The following is a 21023-nucleotide window of genomic DNA, read 5'->3' as shown; positions in this document are numbered from 1 at the left end:
TGGGGAGCCGGCTCTTTTGGCTCGGCTCTTCATAAAGAGCGGCTCTTTCGGCTCCTAAATGGCTCTTTGTTTTACCACTTATTTCCACTGGTACATAACAATATTACCTACATTTTACATGACTATATGGACAAAATATTATTGTTCAATATTAAAAATAATAAATAGTGTTCCAATGGCCAATTGTTTTTATGGCTGTCTTGTAATAACTCACTGATTGCACTCACACATTCAATTGTATAAATAACTGGATTTTTATTTAAACACCTTAATAAAAAATCACTTGTAAACTATGAAATATAGCCAATGGAACCCAAAAGGTAGGTATTATAAAATAGCTTATTAAAATAAATAATCATCCATTTCTGGGTAATAAAATAAACAAATACTCTACAAAGTACAAAAGAGCAGCATTCAACGATAGTGATTGAAACAACCACAACTGTCAACAAACATTTAACTGATTTAACATTTTCTTCAACTATTTTTTGGAAGGCACTAGGGCTGCAACTATTATTTATTTATTTTTTTATTATTTTTTTTATAATCGATTAATCTGTCGATTATTTTTTCGATTAATCAATTATTAATCGGCTAAAAAGGAAGACAAGCCAAATTTGGTTTCCTGTCTGTTACTAGCATATTCAGGACACCATCAGTGAGAACAGCTGCTTGCTGTGGTGTGCAGATCTTCTTCAAAACATAGTCAGCAATGCTGGGCTGTTTTTATCTGAGGTGAGAAAGAAAGTGTAGATATGGACATACACCTTTTTTAAGTTAATAACTACTGATCTAAAATGCAGACAACAATGCAGGCAAATTGAAATTACATAAATGGATATTGGGTGATGCTGCCATGTGCTGAGAATAAAAGGGAAATTCATCTAACACATATGATCAGATATGGTTAAGATATTTAAGATTTTAGAGAACTAATGTTGTAACTGTATAAGGAACACACAACCTGCCATTATTAAAAATTAGCGTTTACATGAAGAATTAACCCAACCGTTACATTAATTTTATATTCATCAATATTTAACACAGTGTATGTAATGTAATAAACACTTATAATGTAATATACACTTGGCTGTGATACTCAAACACTAACACGCAATGCCAGTCAGAAAAGACCTTAAAAGGCTTTAAATATATTATTTTAAAAAATGTTTGGATTTTTTTTTAACTCTGAATGTAACTGCCGCCACATTTAAGGTGGAACTGAAAACTCGCTAAATACAAGAGTGATATAAATTTACTAAAAATGAGACATCTTGTTTAACTACTCTAGCAGGCTCTAGTGACATTGAGTGAGAGAAAAACTATCGTCGCTAACGTTACCTTGACTAAAACTACGGCCTGTTTTGGAACTGCTGGTCGAGCCTTGACACATTTAAGGTGGAAGAGAAAACTCGGGGGGAGTCTAAGGCTTGTTCGCTAAACACGAGTGTAATATCAATGTACTAAGAAAAACAAATGTTGTTTAACTACTCTAGCAGGCTCTAGTAACATTGAGTGAGAGAAAAGTAGAATGAACTTACTATACTTAATCTCTTTCACACACAGCTCCAACAGGCTTCATTTTCAGGTGCTCATGCAGTGATGTTGTGCTGCTGTGCCATGCGAGATCAGCTGTGCACATTTTGCACCTAATGCTGTTCCTTGAAGGCGTTAATGTAAAGTGTTCCCATACTTTTGATGACTTGGGTCGTACATTTTTCTCTCAGCTTGTGCTAACATTATCCTCTGCTGTGACCGCCTCCTCCATTTTTCAAACCCTTCTTCCAGAGTTCGTCACGTGTAGCAACTGTACCTATGTGTATAATAACTTAGACCCAACTAATCGATTATTAAATTAGTTGCAAACTATTTTAACACTCGATTTTATTCGATTAGTTGTTGCAGCCCTAGAAGGCAGATTGGCATTCAGGAAAACCAAGTGTCTCAGCTTTGCTTGTTGTTCTCTGATTTGTTGAATGACAAGCCTTAGAAAAAAATGGCTCGGTCTTAGACAGGAACCGGCTCTCATCGTTCACTTACAAGAGCTGGCCCTTTGAACCGGTTCGTTCGCGACCGACACATCACTAATGTGTACCCACGCAGTTAGTCAGGAAGCTCAGAGCATTCAGCCACTTGTTAGCTCATGGTATTTACATAGGGGATAGAAACTCTGATCTAAAAAAACACTTGAAATATAAGTCTGATGTGCCACTGTTCTAAAGGTGATGAAATATTATACACAACCTGGTTGTGGTGTTCTATGTGTGCTTTAATCTATGTAATGACTCACTTCACACTGCAGCTAACCATAACTCACTTTAAACCTCAGCACATGCAAAGACAGTGTAGTGGAGTATGGATCAAATCAAATGAAGAAATAAAGACATGGAAAGTTCTGAATAAGAACTCTCCACTTTAACAAGGATTTTTGTGTTTGGAACAGAACCCACATTCCACAGAATTTTGTGTGTGCGTACGAACTCACATCAAAGGACTCACCAGGACGCCTGCCCATGGCCCCCTCACCTCCGCCATGAATGAAAGATAACAAACCCGTTTATTATGCTCTGGCAGAGGGGAGATCAAACAAAGTGGGGAATAACTGTGGGTGACAGTTCGGCTTTATGGCTGTGGCGCCTAAACGGCGAAACTTATCTTGTGTGAAAATCAACAGATGGCAGCGCTGACGTAACTCGAGTTGACCTCCGGGTAACCCATCAGCACAGGACGAACAGCATGGACCAACAGCGTCCCCAAGTGGACGTTTGCGAAATCGTGTTTCGCCCTACTGACTCCTAAATGCACACTGAGCAACGAGTGTTCATGAACATTGTTTTATGCAAATATGTATTAATGTTAGCCCTGTTGTTGTCCTCAGATGAACGTCTACCAACCAATGAAGTGATGTGTATTACTGTTTCAATCATGAAAGTTTCTGTCTCTAATTAAGAAAACGAATTAATATCTTCTAACATAATATTGTAGTGGGATGTAATCATAAAGTACCCAAGATATATGCACGTAGATGTTTGATATTAATAATCCAGGACACATATTATGCTATACCACAAGCATGTATAGGTAATCTTTATGTTATTCAATTTTGTGTATACGTGTATCCTTTCTCTCTCTCTCTGAAACGTGAAACAAGTCACCTGAGCCTCAGACCCAGGATCCAATCAAAGGAAGGATACCTCCCAGTTGGGCGTGACTGCGCCACCTCTGAAAAGAGTGTGCCCGGACCACGCCGCACTTCTACTCTCCACTTCTACTCTTCGCTTCTCTCTGCTTTTTGTTTTACTCTTCTCTTTGTTTTACACTCTCTCTCTCTGATTTTCAACCTCTCCAAGCGAGACGTTTTTCTCTTCCTTACGTCAAAACAAAGACTCTAAAAGGACCTCACTCAGCTTCCCAGGAGACGTCTTGCGCTAGCTAGAGTGTGAAAGAAAATGTATCAGTAACGTCGAGTAAATCCGAATAATCCTTTGTTCTTTTATTGTGTTTATGTTTTATCGCCCAACCGAAGTTTAATCTCACGATTTGATCAAAGCAGGTGAAACTTATTCGTGGCCAGAATAAGATATCACCCCTTTAGATAAGATAGTTGATAGTGGATACCTTAGCGTTATCTGACTCAACCTGGAAGTAATCCCCTTTCCAGCGAGCCTACCTTCAACGACGCGGGGAGGACAAGAAGCAAAAACCCGGAGCACGGAGGTTAAAAAAGCGGGACCCGACGGCTCGGTGAAAACAGCAAAAAGAGTAAGCAAGCAAACTTCACTCACTTTCCAGAAGCTGGTGCCTAATTAAGTCTCTTGATAAATTTATACGTTAATTAAAACCTCAGTTAGTAACACATTAGTCACAAGTCCTAGCACCTAGCTTATCTTTAAATTCGAATCGGCTTCCCCTGCATTGATGCCGTGAGATTTTGAGATTATGTTATGTTACGTACATATTCTTTTGTTAATAAATATTTCAATTATTTGAAATCACAGTGTGTGGAGTCTGTTCATTTAAAAGTCTGAAGATCCTGAAGAACTCACGTAGCTAGGCCATTATTCATTCTCAAACTACTTGTTAATGTTTTAATTAAGTCAATTATAAAATTTTAATTATTATCATTAGTCAAATATCAGTAATCATAAGAGTTTGAATAAGGTCAAATGCTACAAACACAATATATAAATATATATAATATATATATTTATATATATCATGGTGTATACACAACATACACTACAACAGGAAGGGCGACAAGGTGACATAACAGGTGGTGTCTCTCTCTGCTCCAGAGGGCTTAGACTGTGTGTTAGATCCCTGCATCGGGTCTGTGAGAACTTTGATGTTTTTCGCCCTGTATCTGTGTGGGGTTCCTCCAGGCCCTCTGGTTTCCTCCTATAGTGAGCTATTGCAATGGTAAAAATCTGTGAAATTACAGCTGTTTACAAAACATCTGAAGCTATTACTAATCCATTTTAATGTGGATCTGTAAACTGAGCAAACCATGTTATAGCTATGGACATGGAACCTGTGTCATTTCTGAGAAAACAACACTGATGTGTATCACAAGGGTGAACTCATACACGAGTCAGAATGCCACATGAAGAACACTCCCTCATTTCTAATCGTCTTATAGTTTTTCCCCTTTTCAGTTTTTGCTAGAGATGTGAAAGGCTAAATTGCTATCAGTCACAATCTAATATATGTGGTTATCAGTTTAATTCTGAATTATTTCATCAGTTTATTATCTGATTCCATATACCATTTTCTATTTATATTCCCAGGCTTTTAAATGCATATGAAGATACCAGTGGAGTCATTTTCATCTCTAGGCATTTGAAGATACTGTGTCCAAAATACTGTAATTTTAATGATTGAAAACAGCTACTTCAAGGAGCATCCATTCTTGACAGAGATGCTCATTTAGTATAACATCCATAGAACAGTATTAATGAAATCAGGTGCTTAGCTGCACATGAGCCTAAGGTAACCAAGCTTTGGCTAGTTGGTGAGTGAAAGACCACACATCTTTTATTCTTTTTCTAGTCACTACAGTCATTACATACAAGTTATCCAAGGAAAACAAAAACAACATTGAAGCATTTACTAAATATTGAACTGAGTATTAAACATAAACAATCCCATGTCCCAAAAACTTCACAAATTGTGTTAAAGCAAAAAAATACTTAGTGATTGTTCATTCTCTTAAATATTTTATTTACATTCTCTTAATTTATTTATTTTTTACTGACTCAATTTTGTATTTTGTAAATATATTTTCACTCAAACATTTGGGAGAGTTGGGGGCAAATTAAGAGTGAAAACTGAAAATGAATTGAAATTACAACTAAAGTTACAACTAAATTTCAAGAGAAAATTGTCAGTTCAAAAATAATATTTCAGTGCAACAATTTAATACAAACCGGATTCCAAAAAAGTTGGGACACTAAACAAATTGTGAATAAAAACTGACTGCAATGATGTGGAGGTGCCAACATCTAATATTTTATTCAGAATAGAACACAATTCACAGATCAAAAGTTTAAACTGAGCGAATCATTTTAAGGGAAAAATATGTTGTTTCAAAATTTCATGGCATCAACAAATCCCAAAAAAGTTGGGACAAGGCCATTTTTTACCACTGTGTGGCATCCCCCCCTTCTTCTTACAACACTCAACAGACATCTGGGGACAGAGGAGACCAGTTTCTCAAGTTTAGAAATAGGAATGCTCTCCCATTCATGTCTAATACAGGCCTCTAACTGTTCAATCGTCTTGGGCCTTCTTTGTCGCACCTTCCTCTTTATGATGCGCCAAATGTTCTCTATAGGTGAAAGGTCTGGGCTGCGGGCTGGCCATTTCAGTACCCGGATCCTTCTCCTACGTAGCCATGATGTTGTGATTGCTGCAGAATGTGGTCTGGCATTATCTTGTTGAAAAATGCAGGGTCTTCCCTGAAAGAGATGACGTCTAGATGAGAGCATATGTTGTTCTAGAACCTGAACATAGTTCTCTGCATTAATTGTGCCTTTCCAGACATGCAAGCTGCCCATGCCACAAGCACTCATGCAACCCCATCCCATCAGTGATGCAGGCTTCTGAACGGAGCGTTGATAACAACTTGGGTTATCCTTGTCCTCTCTGGTCCGGATGACTTGGCGTTCCAGTATTCCACAAAAAACTTCAAGTTGTGACTCATCTGACCACAGAACAGTCTTCCACTTTTTTCCACAAGTTTGCCACACCATTTTAAAAGACCCCTGGCCCAGTGCAAATGTCTGAGCTTGTGGAGCTTGCTTAGAAATGGCTTCCTGTTTGCAGTGTAGAGTTTCAGCTGGCAACGGCGGATGGCTCGGTGGATTGTGTCACAATAAATTTGGTGTTTTTTTTTAAAGAAGAAGCAGTTTGTATTAAACACCTTCTCCCTCACTGTGGAGAACATAAAGCATAGAGTCATGGCTCTGGTTCATCTGCTCCTACTGCCGGCTGTACTGCTGCCCCTCGGTCACTCAGGTAAGTGTCACACACACATAATCACACACACAACCTGTGTTGTCCAGTAGCTCAGTGGATTGTCACCTTTCTAAATCTTTGGTTGTGACTGCTGTCTTCTCTAAAACAGCTATGAACCCTATACTATTTATAGCGCTCTGGTAGGTTAATTGTGTGGCTGGGGAACCCCCCAATGCTACACCAATAAGGGTCCTTTGCCAAGACTCCAGCACCACATTGGCTCACATTTGCAACAGGATTAAACTGTAACGTGCTCTGGATAAAAGAATCTGCCAAATGCAATCAATGTAAATGTGAACAGCTCCAGTGTTTGTGAAGACTAGGACAATGTGGAATCTGTATTATGTAATTAGAACAGGATACAAAGTAAATGTATTCAGATTAAAATGAATGATTTTTTTATTTATTTACTCGTATCAACACATAAACTTCTTAATTCTGAATATCACCTAAAACCGATTAGTAAACTTGAACAGTCAGTTCTATAAACGCTTTTTGGACATTTAAAAAAACTCACAAATATGTGAAATTATGTGCGGCAATGGCTTAAAAGTTAGAAAACTGAATTTACAGACAGCAATATTCACACCTGAAGTGCCCTTGCACAGAAAATTGAAAATGGGCAAAAATAAAATTTGCAAGCTCTCAAAAATGTTGATTTACTTAAGCAAAATGAAAATTATTGGCCAATATTTTGATGGATTTTCTTAAACAAGGATATGTCTAGAAGAAACGTATATAAACTAAGAGCTTATTACAACACATTATTATTATTAAAACACATGATGCAGGTGGATTAGCGACACAAAAGCATCGGAGTGTGTGAGTGAATGTGTGTGTGTCTGTGTTGCCCTGTGAAGGACTGACGCCCTCTCCAGGGTGTATTCCCGCCTTGCGCCCAATGATTCCAGGTAGACTCTGGACCCACCGCGACCCTGAATTGGATAAGCGGTTACAGATAATGAATGAATGAATGAATATATTTCACTATCCATTTTGGTAATGTTTGTTTATTTTACTACATTACTAAATGTTTATTTAATGCACTAAAATTACACAAAAATGTATTTGTCTTCGACTTAAACCAGACTAAATCTGAGAAGAATTCAATGATTAAAATAAGACTAAATGTAATACACATTTTAGTCTAAAGACTAAGATTAAAACTAAATAAAAATCAGCTGCTAGAAATAACACCGTGTCCGTGTCACTGCAGCACTGAGAATGATCCACTACCAAATCATACTCTCTGCTCCGTGGGGGACCTGACCATTGAAGAGCGACAAACAATGTGTGCACAGCAACAGATGGACTACACTCTGTAATTGTAGGAGTAGAAAGTGCTCCTGTATGGTCAGTGAAGCTGAGACAATGGACAGTGAATATAGAAATAAGGAAGAGCACATAATATTCTGATATGACGCTGTATTGAGTTTACACGAGAGAAACAAACAAAATAAAAACCTAAAGGTTTTACCTAAATAACTGGAATAGAATTGAGGAAAGTTATGGACTGGATGAGGAGAAAAAAATGATGTTATGTTCATATGTGGTGAATAGAGGAGAAGCATTTAATATACGCTGCCGTAATTTCCCTGTTGATGCATTTGTTTTCAATGGGGTGTTCTCAGTCTGTCCCTGTTCTGTTTTAACTCTTACACAACTGCTCACTCTTTGATTTCTATCAGAAGTTTGACCAGAGGACAATGGGTTCCACTTGTGAGTCTTGGTTCCTCCAGCTTCGAGGAAGTCAGTGTCCACCTCAAAGTGACAGGGACTCAGAGCAGGTTTAAAGAGTCATGAGGCTGTTACACCCAGTGCTGTTAGTAACCTTACTGATGCTTAAAGAATACGGCCCCAGAACAACATTCATCAAATGTAATTTTACCCAATTTTTATTCTCCCACCATGCATCATCATCCAGATTCTCTCACATTAATCAAGTTCAGTTTTGTTTACCACATTTAACAAATTTTCTTGGCTTTGTTACAGCTAGGAATGTCGACTGAAAACAGCAAGAATGCTGCAAAGATTTCCATCTCTAAACTCAGCAAAGGCATAGATGGGTCTTGCAGCGTAGCTGGTTGGGGAAGAATTAAAACCAAGGGAAATACAAGTAACGTACTTCTGGAGACGAACATCACTGTCTATAAAAGCTGTGAAACATACTGGAACGACACCAACTTACTGTGTGCAGGTGGAGATAAAGGTGGATTTTGTCAGGTAAATTATCCTTAAGATAAACCTATTAAACCCAAGCAGATTTCAGTTTCCTGGACCAGTATTAAGCCTAGTCCTGAACTACCCAGCATTCTGATTGGAGATTAACTACAGAAAGTACAATTTAGTCCAGGTCTAAGCTTAATCCCTGGTATGAAAAAAAAAAATAAATTAGCAGAAGCTTTATAAAGGTTTAGTTCAGCAGTGTGTTAACGTTGCTTATGTTTTGTTGCAGGGAGACTCTGGTGGTCTTCTGGTGTGTGATAACAAAGCAGTCGGCATTGCTTCCTTCACTGAGAAGGACAACTGTGACAACCCCACAAAACCAAATGCCTACACCAATATTTCTGCATTCATGCCTTGGATCAAGAAAATCATTGAACACCAGTAATTCCACTGTAAAGAGGCCTTTATTTGGTTGTAGTGGTGTTTCAGTTCACTGAAGGAAGAGCCTATGTTGTTAAACCTATGCCATTGTAAAAGAATGTAAGGTTAAATGTTGACTGAATATGGATGAAGCACTGTCATTAGAACTTCACCTAGAACTTGATATTTCACTATAAATAAACCATTTCTGCTTTAAAAACTGTTATGAGTTTTCTCACCACTTGTTCAGATGTCATGTGTCCTCTCACATTGTATACTGTAATTATAGGTTTATAAAATATACAAAATGTAAAAGATTCTCCTGAGATCTTGCTATTAGAACTCGAGTGGAGTTTTTGTGCATAACTATATCAAAGATTAAACCCATGAATGGAGCTCCACCATCAGGAGTGCATTTATATAAATGAATGGCTGCATATTTCATGTGTTATTCTTGTTATTCTCTTCTTAGACATTATCATTGTCTTTGACAATACCCAGGATGAAGCCTATAATATACATGAATAAAATAAAATAAATTAAACTGCTTATCCTGAACTGGATAAGTGGTTTCAGACAATGAATGAATAATGTGCCACAGAAACACAGCATGTTGTGTATTAACACTATGCTAATAACTTTACAACTAGCCCTTTGATCAGAATCAGGGTGTGAAATATAAAATGACAATTATTGTGGTAAACTAGGTGTGTGCTTCAGTAAACTGAAGTCTTACAATCTTTATAGGGTCTTGCTTCTTTACTATAATGTTTGCAGTAAATTAATCATAAATCCATTACACCAGCCAATGTGTCACATACCACACAACCTTTGTAGTCAAGGGTCAGCAACAATATATTACAGAGTAAAATCACACAGTGTTAATGGTTACTACCATACACAATTTAGGCCTGTACATGGCTATCATTAATAGCATAGATCACTGAAAACAAGACATTTGCCAGTCAGTACTGGTACACAGACTGTGTCACATTCATTTTTAATTGCACCACAAGCACCCTTGAACATTTGTGGTAGAGACTTGTTGTTGAAAATGGGAGTCACTATTTTATGCCAACCAGATGAGATCACACTTACGTGGTTGGACGGACACAAAACTGTGGCAGTAGTGGGGTACACTGATGGTATGTACCTGATGAGACCTCAGCAGGATGAGTCGGTAGACATTTATTGGGGTTTAGTGACTGGACAGACGGACCCGTCACCACGACTCATTGCTTTGTTCCACCAGTGGTCGCCTTGGATTACAGCCATGGCACCCTACGTCCCTCCACCCGACCCATTCCATGTCACCCTGTTCTATGATGTAGGGGGAGATTTAACTTACTATGAAGCTTTTCAAATAGAATTAGAGGGTCGGTTGACACCACAGGGATTTATGTGGGTCCTGAAGGGATGGCATCTCCTGTTTCACTAAAACCACAACAATACAATTGGTACAAACTGTCTGACACGGCGGCACCACACATTTCATTAGCTCTCCATCCGAGACACGAGGCCAAGCAGTTGGGCCCTATGGTAAAAAGAGCAAATGAGGCCAAGCTGCCTGGCGTCATGTTTTCGCAGTCCACATAGACATATCACATCACTGATAACTCACCCATCCTAGTCACATTGCACCATCAATTGCTGCCTAGACACCATGGTTGTGAGGACACTGATCATCCACAGACGGAGGCATTATTAGCATCACTACCTGACACATTGTGGTCCACAGGACCAGATGATGTAGGATACACTAATCAAACACCTGTTTCTTTTTGTATGAATATTACACAACCAATTTGGATTACCCAATATAAACACAAGCCAGATGCTGTTGAATCTTTGGATAAAATGGTCCAGGCTTTGGTGGAGGCTGGAGTCCTGGAACCGTGTCAATCAGCATGGAACACACCGATTCTGCCGAAAAAGGAGCCTGGCCAATATCGGATGGCCCATGATTTAAGAGCCGTGAATACAGCCTTGGCTACTGCCACTGTTTCGGTTCCTAACCCGTACACCGCTATGTCTGAACTAGGTCCAGACATGAAATGGTTCACTTGCATTGATTTGACTAACGCATTTTTCTGTATTCCGCTGGCAGAACACTGCAGAGATATATGTGCATTCACACATAAAGGTATACAATACAGATACACTAGATTACCTCAAGGTTTTGCTCTCTTTCCAGGATTGTTTAATCAGGCCCTGAGGCGGAGTCTGGACTCGTGCCAACTGCCAGAAGGCTCCTTATTGATACAATATGTTGATGATATTGCTTTGGCGGCTAAAACACCGGAAATCTGCCTTGAAGCAGGTGGTTCTTCAATGCTTAGCAGACGCAGGGTACAAGGTATCTAAACAGAAATTACAGTGCTGCAGATCTAGGGTTACTTTCTTAGGGAGAGTAGTAACACAGGGTTCCACGGGCTTGTCCGCCACACACCGGTCCGCTATACTGTCACACACAAAACCTGAAACTGTGAAAGACATGTTAGCATTTTTAGGACTGACTGCCTACAGCAGACAATACATTCCTGACTTTGTCGGACGTACACAGAGACATGGTGAAATCTCTGGATATGAGAAATTTGTCTGGTAAGCTCACCTGGACGGTGGAGTTGGAACAGGCGTTTATAGATGTTAAACAAGCCTTATCCGTTGCAGTTGACTTAGCCAGACCTGATTATTCATTACCTTTTTACATGGATGTTTCTGAAACAGACACTGTGATTAATGGTGTACTGTTTCAGAAAAAGGGGGAAGGTAGAGCAGTACTAATGTATTTAAGTGTCTCATTGGACCTTATAGAGAGGAGACAACCACAGTGCACAAGACATGTAGCAGGACTGACCAAATTAGTACAGAAAACAGCACATCTAGTAGCAGGATACCCATTGCGCATTTTAACCACACACGGAGTAGTAGCGTACATAAACTCTCAGATGTTCACACTCACTCCTTTGAGACAGAGACGCATTCACAAAGCATTGACTGCACCCAACATCACCTACACACGAAGGAGTTAATATGGCAGATGGGATGTTGGAAGGCCCACCACATGAGTGTGAGGAACAGGTGGAAAAGCAATGAAAAGTAAGACCAGACTTACAAGCCACACCCATTCCAGGGTCATGGAATTTATGGACGGATGGGTGTGGATACAGGGCACCCAGCAGGCACAGGACGTCAATTTGACGTCAGAAAGGCGTTGGTCTCTAACGTTGGACAGACGTTGAATTTTTGTTGGAAATTAAATCGGGTTGACGTCATAGCCTGATGTTGCCTTGACAACAATTTTCAACGTTGGACAGACGTTGATTTTTAGTTGGAAATGAAAATCGGGTTGACGTCTAAACCGAATATTGATGTGACGTCAAGACTCAACGTTGGTTAGACATTGAAATATGGTTAGTAATCAAAGTCAGATATTACTCAAAAATTAACGTCAGGATGACGTCAAACTCCAACGTTGTGTAGATGTTGATTTTTAGTAGGAAATGAAAATCGGGTTGACGTCTAAACCCAACATTGATGTGACGTCAAGACTCAACGTTGGTTAGACGTTGAAATATGGTTAGTAATCAAAGTCAGATATTACTCAAAAATTAACGTCAGGATGACGTCAAACTCCAACGTTGTGTAGATGTTGATTTTTAGTTGGAAATGAAAATCGGGTTGATGTCTAAACCCAACATTGATGTGACATCAAGACTCAACGTTGGTTAGACGTTGAAATATGGTTAGTAATCAAAGTCAGATATTACTCAAAAATTAACGTCAGGATGACGTCAAACTCCAACGTTGTGTAGATGTTGATTTTTAGTTGGAAATGAAAATCGGGTTGACGTCTAAACCCAACATCGGTGTGACATCAAGATCCAACGTAGGTTAGATGTTGAATTATGGTTAGTTATCAAAGTCAGATATTAGTCAAATTTAACGTTGGGATGATGTCAAGCTCCAATGTTGTGTAGTTGGTGATTTTTAGTTGGAAATGAAAATCGGGTTAACATCTAAACCCAACATTGATGTGACATCCAGAACCAACATTGGTTAGACGTTGAAGTATGGTTAGTAATCAAAGTCAGATATTACTCAAAATTTAACGTCAGGATGATGTCATGCTCCAGTGTTGTATAGATGTTGATTTTTAGTTGGAAATGAAAATTCGGGTTGACGTCAAATCCCAACATTGGTGTGACATCAAGACTCAATGAAGTTTTTACATTGAATTATGGTTAGTAATCAAAGTCAGATATTACTCAAAAATTAACATTTGGATGACGTCAAGCTCCAATGTTGTTTTAGTTGTAATGAAAATCGGGTCGACGTCTAAACCCAACACTGGTGTGACATAGAGACTCAACACTACCGTATTTCACATTTACAGCATACTACTGTAATTAAATAATACAATACTTTACTGTAAAAACTGATTTACAGTAAATAACTGGCAGCTGAGCTCCCAGACAATTACTGTATTTTTACAGGAACATTAATGTATTTTAACTTTACAAAATACTACTGTAAATGAATAAAACTTAACTGTAAATATTGGGATTTACAGTAAATACCTGGCAACAGAGTTTCCAGCCTTCATTTACTTCATTTGTACAGGAACAAGATTGTATTTAAAATTTACAGAATACTACTGTAATTGCATAATACAATGTTTTACTCTAAATATTTAAATGTACAGTAATATTTTCAGCAGAATTGCCAGCCATTTACTGCCTTTTTTCAGAAACAATACCTTTTTTCAGAGGAACACTAATTACAAACAGTATCTAAATTACATTCAATTCTTTATATATACTGAATAATACCAGCACGTAATATTTTTGTATTAAGATTATAGTGTTACTATTAAATAAAAAAAATCAAGTCTGCCAAGCATGAATACTTTAAAAATACTATAACCATAACATACACAAAAGAAGTCCAAATCTACATTCAGAATTAAAATCAGTAACACGCTTTATTAAAACTGAATATATGCAAAATGTGGACAAATTTCAAGTACTGCATAACATGTTCAAATTATTTATGTTTTTACTTGAACTTAATATTTTTGCCCCTTATGATATTTGCTTTTTTTTTCTAACCAAAAATACTTCACAATATCCAATTACATTATTGCCTTGATGAATTACAAGAAAGGTGCCCAAATCTTTATAGTAAAACATTACGTTATATCACATGACTTTTGATCTTACCAGACAACACAAATAGTGATATCATGAAAAATGTAATAAAAATATGTAATTTGGATTTGAAAAACTTTGTATTTCAAATATCATCAGTGAACCCAACATGTTACTGACTTAGAGTCAGTTTTATGTTGAACATGACCCTTTAAATACAAACCGGATTCCAAAAAAGTTGGGACACTAAACAAATTGTGAATAAAAACTGAATGCAATGATTTGGAGGTGCCAACATCTAATATTTTATTCAGAATAGAACACAAATCACAGATCAAAAGTTTAAACTGAGATAATGTATCATTTTTAAGGGAAAAATATGTTGTTTCAAAATTTCATGGCATCAACAAATCCCAAAAAAGTTGGGACAAGGCCATTTTTTACCACTGTGTGGCATCCCCCCTTCTTCTTACAACACTCAACAGACGTCTGGGGTCAGAGGAGACCAGTTTCTCCAGTTTAGAAATAGGAATGCTCTCCCATTCATGTCTGATACAGGCCTCTAACTGTTCAATCATCTTGGGCCTTCTTTGTCACACCTTCCTCTTTATGATGCGCCAAATGCTCTCTATAGGTGAAAGATCTGGACTGCAGGCTGGCCATTTCAGTCCCCGGATCCTTCTCCTACGTAGCCATGATGTTGTGATTGCTGCAGAATGTGGTCTGGCATTATCTTGTTGAAAAATGCAGGGTCTTCCCTGAAAGAGATGACGTCTAGATGGGAGCATATGTTGTTCTAGAACCTGAACATAGTTCTCTGCATTAATGGTGCCTTTTCAGACACGCAAGCTGCCCATGCCACAAGCACTCAAGCAAACCCCATACCATCAGTGATGCAGGCTTCTGAACGGAGCGTTGATAACAACTTGGGTTATCCTGTCCTCTCTGGTCCGGATGACATGGCGTCCCAGTGTTCCATAAAGAACTTCAAATCGTGACTCATCTGACCACAGAACAGTCTTCCATTTTGCCACACTCCATTTTAAAAGACCCCTGGCCCAGTGCAAATGTCTGAGCTTGTGGAGCTTGCTTAGAAATGGCTTCCTCTTTGCACTGTAGAGTTTCAGCTGGCAACGGCGAATGGCACAGTGGATTTTGTTCACTGACAATGCTTTCTGGAAGTATTTCTGAGCCCATTCTTTTATTTCCTTGACAGTGGCATTCCTGTTTTAAGGTGCAGTGATGTTTAAGGGCCCGGAGATCACAAGCATCCAGTAGAGTTTTACGCCTTGACCCTTATGCACAGCAATTGTTCCAGATTCTCTGAATCTTTTGATGATGTTATGCACGGTTGATGATAACTTAAAAATCTTTGCTTTTTTACGCTGGGTAACACCATTCTGTTATTGCTGCACAACAAACATCTTTCTGCGCAACAATGGTGGAATTGGTGATCCTCTTACCATCTTGGCTTCAGAGAGACACTGACACTCTGAGAAGCTCTTTTTATACCCAATCATGTTGTCAATTGACCTAATTATTGTTAATTGGTCTTCCAGCTGTTCGTTATATGCTCAATTTCCTCCTTTTTGCCACTTATTGCTACTTGTCCCAACTTTGTTGGGATTTGTTGACACTGTGAAATTTTGAATGAACATATATTTTTTTTAAATGTTACATTTACTCAGATTAAACTTTTGATCTGTCATTTATGTTCTATTAAAAATAAAATATTGACATTTGCCATCTCCACATCATTGCATTCAATTTTTATTCACAATTTGTTTAGTGTCCCAACTTTTTTGGAATCCGGTTTGCAAATAAAATTTAATTCAAAGTCCATCAGTTTCTATAAAGCAAGGATACACACGGATGCATGGTTCAGGACTTCTTGGTTGCTCTCTACGTTGACCACCCCTGGGGATTTGTACCAATGAGGCGTCTATAAAAATAAAAATTCCAGTTAGTAACATAGCATGTGGAAATAAAGGTACAAAAAAATTGCAATAAAAATTTTGTACACAAGAGGATACAGTAAGGGGAAGATCAGATGACATCATGGGCAAGACAATTTTTAAAACTAAACATAGAACAAAAATAAGGATATTTTAGTTTGGTAGATTATATCTTTGTTGTAACAATGTTTCTTGGCAATAAATCTTATGCTGTTGGAATCATGTTAATTTCCCTTTGAAATGGTGCCACATTTGTAAGGAACATGCATTTGTGGGATGAGCAGTAGAAATGAGTATGTGGGTTGTGCCAATGAAACATTAGCCCAATCCTCTCTGCCTATGTCAAAGAGCTTATTCTGCCATTGACTCGTTTGGTGAGTTGTGACTGGCTGACTGAAGTTTGAAGAAACAAGACATATTGGCAATTTAACAATGTATTCTTTTAACAAATAGGAGCTTCAGTAGCGTGTGGAAGAACCATAAACAGCCAAAACAGCCCAGGACTTTCTCTTCATGATGGTCACCATCCTGGTTACACACTGCTGGTCACACATGTGGTTGTGTTGGTCACTGTGGCATGAACAGCACGCCCAAGCTGATCGCACAAGTGTTCATTGGGGTTGAGGTCAGGAGCTAGCAGGCCATTCCATCCTCTCCACTACCAAATTCTGGAGGTAGTCTCTGATAAATACCGCTCTGTGGGGGCAAGTGTTGTCATTTTGGAGGATAGAGTTTGGTCCCAGACTGTGGAGATATGGGATTGCCACTGGTTGTAGAATTCCATCTCAATATCTTTTTCTGCATTGAGATTGCTTGCAATGACGATAAGACTCATTTTTCAAGTGAAGGAGATGCCACATCACACCATCACACAAAATAAGCTGTTTGGCACTGGCAGTGAGTATTTGACAAATTTTTCACTGGCGCAATCCACATACTCAGCTCTACTGCTCATCTCACAAAAGCATGTTTCTTACAAATGTAGCACCATTTAAAAGAGAAATTAACAGTAATGGTATAAGGTTTATTGGCAAGAAGCACTGTTACAACAAAGAAATAATCAACCAGACACAAATTTTCTTATTTTGTGCTATGTTTATTTTTATTTTTCTGCAAGTAATCAGAGCAAATGAGTGAGGTAAAGGGTGAATTACATTAATAATTACAGTTAGATAATGTAGCATGTCCTATTTGGTGCTAAAAATAAACACTAATACTTTGACATTGTATTTTGTTATGGCTTTCATAATGTCATACCGTATCATATATTTCCATTTCTTTTAGGCATATCGAGATATGAATTTTTGGTCATATCAGCCCTAGTTGTCGCTTGCTCACACTTTTTGTAGTGAAGACTGAGGATAGATATTAATACGAACTCAACAAAACCATTTTTTTCCAAAAGTACGGCAATTTCAATTTGATACCTGATCTAAAAGCAATGTATACTGATATGCTATGCAATATTTCAATGTATCATAGTAATCAGAAAATCCTGTATTTGACCTTTAATTTCACATATCAAATGCACAAATTTCAACTGCATCAAATGATTCCCACAATGACCCTGATTAGAATTAAATGGTTGCAACAGATGAATGAATGACAGTAAACAGTAACTGCCCTTCATAATAATTTCATAAAGAATTATCCAACAGAAACGGGTCAAAATATTAAAAAGCAATTACCTTCATATAATTTTAGAATTTTTGAATCCATTTTCATACATGGGGTTTCTGCATCAGTAAAGTTATCATATTTCAAGGTTTTTATATATAATAATACCTTTAATTACAGGTAAGATAACATGAAATAGAGGCTAGTTTAATTCAGAGAAGGAAGTAAACAAGTAGAGAGAGAGAAAAAAAGAAATTTCCTGTCGATATTGGAAATTGAAATTTTAGTACAAGGTGAATAGGGCTGCCTTTCCAGAAATTAATGGAGGCTTGAGCAAACATAGGTCACTTGTCCTTCCACTGTCAGCAAATATCTTGCATTGGTCAAAAATTCCACTGTAATTAATTCAAATGTTAAACTTTTGTCATTCTGGAGTATCTTGCAATTATATATACATACCCAGAATAAACATCTGAGTTACTCACAAGCAGGTTAAGGGTTTCAAAATCAGCAACTGTGGCACTTGCCTAAATGATGAGAATATAAATTATTTTAAGTCTTCAACATTTACCATTGCAGTTTTCAATGACATGTCAAATTAAAACCTATATGATATAGCCTAGGTCTAGTTTCAGTTTTCCTGTTTTAATGATACCTGTAAATGTGAGCCTTAAATGCAGCCAACTTCCTGAAAGTCATGGCACGACGAGACTCTCCACATTTAAAACATATAGCACAGAGAAATAAGATGTCATTTCATATGCATTACAAAAACCAACACACTACATTTGTGATCACAGAACTGGTAGCCAACATTTAGTATTTAGACACTTTAAATGCAATACTCTTAAACTCTGATAAACAATTAAAATGTACACTCTATATAAACTAAATAACAAAAATGGGAGTCTCAAATCAGATTTGGAATGGTATGGAGCCCCTAAAGGGACTGGGGGGAAAATAAAAAAAGACTATTGATTTTGTGTTCCCTTGCAAACATTATTGCATTCCCTTGCAAATACATTGCGCTCCTTTGCAAATGTTTTATGATACACAATTGTCTTTGTTACGGAGCCCCTAAAGGGACTGGGGAAAAAAAGACTTTGGCGTTCCTTCGCAAATACAATTGCGTTACCTCGCAAATACTTTGTGGGCTCCGTAGTACTGTGCTTGCTGTTGATTATGTGCTTGCTGTGCGTGTCAGGTGAACTATGGAGCAGCTCGTTGAAATTTACTTTGATCTTGGACTGAAATATAAAGACATAGCATTTCTTCTCAACAGAGAACATGGATATGTTATTGGGGAGCGCCAACTGAAACGTTTGATGCTGTGTTGTTAATTGCTTAGCAAAGAGGATGAGAGAATTTAAAGTGCAAGCGCATGGACAAAGGTTACATGAACAGTATAAAGATACAATGAACACAGTTTCCAATCAGTGGGAGAGAAAGGAGAGTGAACACCTAAATAAATGTGTAGCTATTGGTAGTGTATTGGAGTAATATGTGTATGTGTGTAAAAGTCAGTCAGAAAAGGGTATCCTGTTTTTACTGCAGCTTTATTTAAAAAAAAAAAAAAAAAAACATTTTCCAGATAAAACTAAATGCATGATGTAGCGACCGGCTCTAGCTCCACAGCCATGTCTGGAGTCAGCGCGCTGAGCCACGTCTCTGTAAAAATTAGTCCGCAGTGTGCCCTGATATCTCTGTGTGTTGCGCCTTACACCCTCCATCTTGTTATTGAATGACCGGATTTTTAAGAGTCTTTGCTTGTTAAAGGTTTTTCGTTAACATTCTTAGCTTGACCCCTACCCCAGTCAATAACAATAAAAAAAAAAAACACAGCCGTCCACTCTTTTTCTGTCTTTCATGAAGCAGCCTACGTCTCATACACCTGTTACTATGGAAATACGGCGTTCTGATTAGAACTTTCAGGATGCTACATAACGTATATAAACCTGTTGCTGACAACTTCTGATGTTAGGCAGTTCCTTACAGATGTATACAGATGTATTCCTTACAGACGTCGCACTGGCAACGAAACTGTGTGTTAGTAGAGATAAATAAATACATATATAATATCTGTTTCAAGTGGCTGGATTTCACTGGAAACTGCAGTGTCCTGATGTGTTGACTGAGCCACAAAGACAATTGTGTATCATAAAACATTTGCAAAGGAGCGCAATGTATTTGCGAGGGAACGCAAAATCAATAGTCTTTTTTTTTTCCCCAGTCCCTTTAGGGGCTCCGTAGAATGGAGCTCAAAATTCTGCAGCAAAATACAGTAGTCTATAATTCTCAATACAGCACAAAGTAAAATATATTTTACTCCCCCCATCTTGTACCTCATTCACACCTGACACTCCAAATATATATTAGCTAATAATCTGGAATGGAGTTTGTCTGTAGCTAACATGTTACATGTTCTACGTTTACAATTCTCTATTATAATGAACGTAGCTAATTTTACCAAACTGACCAATATCAATGACGAGAATCCCTGTCCATCTCTATGTTTATATTTCCCTCCGTTCTCTTCTTTAAAAAACATTACTCTGCTAGCTAACTAAAACTCGAATAGTACCCGCAAGAAGCCCAAAACTGGACTTTGAGTTTACAATTGTTTGTACAGTTAAATTATCTTTCTCTACCTGGTGGTCTCTACTAATTATAAATAAATAATGCTACGACTGACCCGTCCTTTCACCGGCAGCCTGTTTCAATGGAGCAGAACCCTCTCTTTCTTTTCTTCCCGCCTCTTCTCTCCTACCTTTCCCTCAGCCTCCTGCTTGTAAGCCGTCACAAAACTGGTGATGTCTCCGGCTTCAATCCCCTCCAACGGACTAATTTGAGGGGGGGAAACGCCAGTTGACGATATCTGCGACGATAAAACATTAACATTTTTTGGGAGCAAACAAGTGTGCAAATTCCACAGGAGTTATCTGGTTAAATGTTCGCGGCTATCATAACTAGCACCATCTATCTTGCTAAAAAGCAGTACCAAGACAATGTGGTTGGAAACGTTTAGAGCTGTATGATTAAAACATACATTTATGTGACACCCTGAAAAAGGGGGTTAAATCAATAAAGATGCTTCACAATGCCTCACTCTCAGCAGCTTCATTGAGAATTAATATTGTTGAAAAATATACAGAGGTACAAAACATCAGTATAAAAACTGTAACAATCATCAATGCGCAAC

At 38.0% G+C, this 21023-nt stretch overlaps 1 long non-coding RNA gene across 2 annotated transcripts; it reads right to left on the bottom strand.

The window, feature by feature from the left end:
* Positions 1–16050: 16050 nt before the first annotated feature.
* Positions 16051–20792, bottom strand: LOC136671346 (uncharacterized). Of its 2 annotated transcripts, none has more exons than XR_010795702.1 (3): positions 20517–20792; positions 18284–18351; positions 16051–16194 (listed from the first exon to the last, which is right to left on the bottom strand). It is a non-coding gene; the product is annotated as an uncharacterized lncRNA (long non-coding RNA). The 2 variants fall into 2 exon arrangements; XR_010795701.1 differs by lacking the exon at positions 20517–20792 and adding an exon at positions 18480–18834.
* Positions 20793–21023: the final 231 nt, after the last annotated feature.

Source organism: Hoplias malabaricus, chromosome 16, assembly GCF_029633855.1.
Source record: "Hoplias malabaricus isolate fHopMal1 chromosome 16, fHopMal1.hap1, whole genome shotgun sequence".
Lineage (NCBI taxonomy): Eukaryota > Metazoa > Chordata > Actinopteri > Characiformes > Erythrinidae > Hoplias > Hoplias malabaricus.
This window is presented reverse-complemented; position numbering and strand designations above follow the sequence as displayed.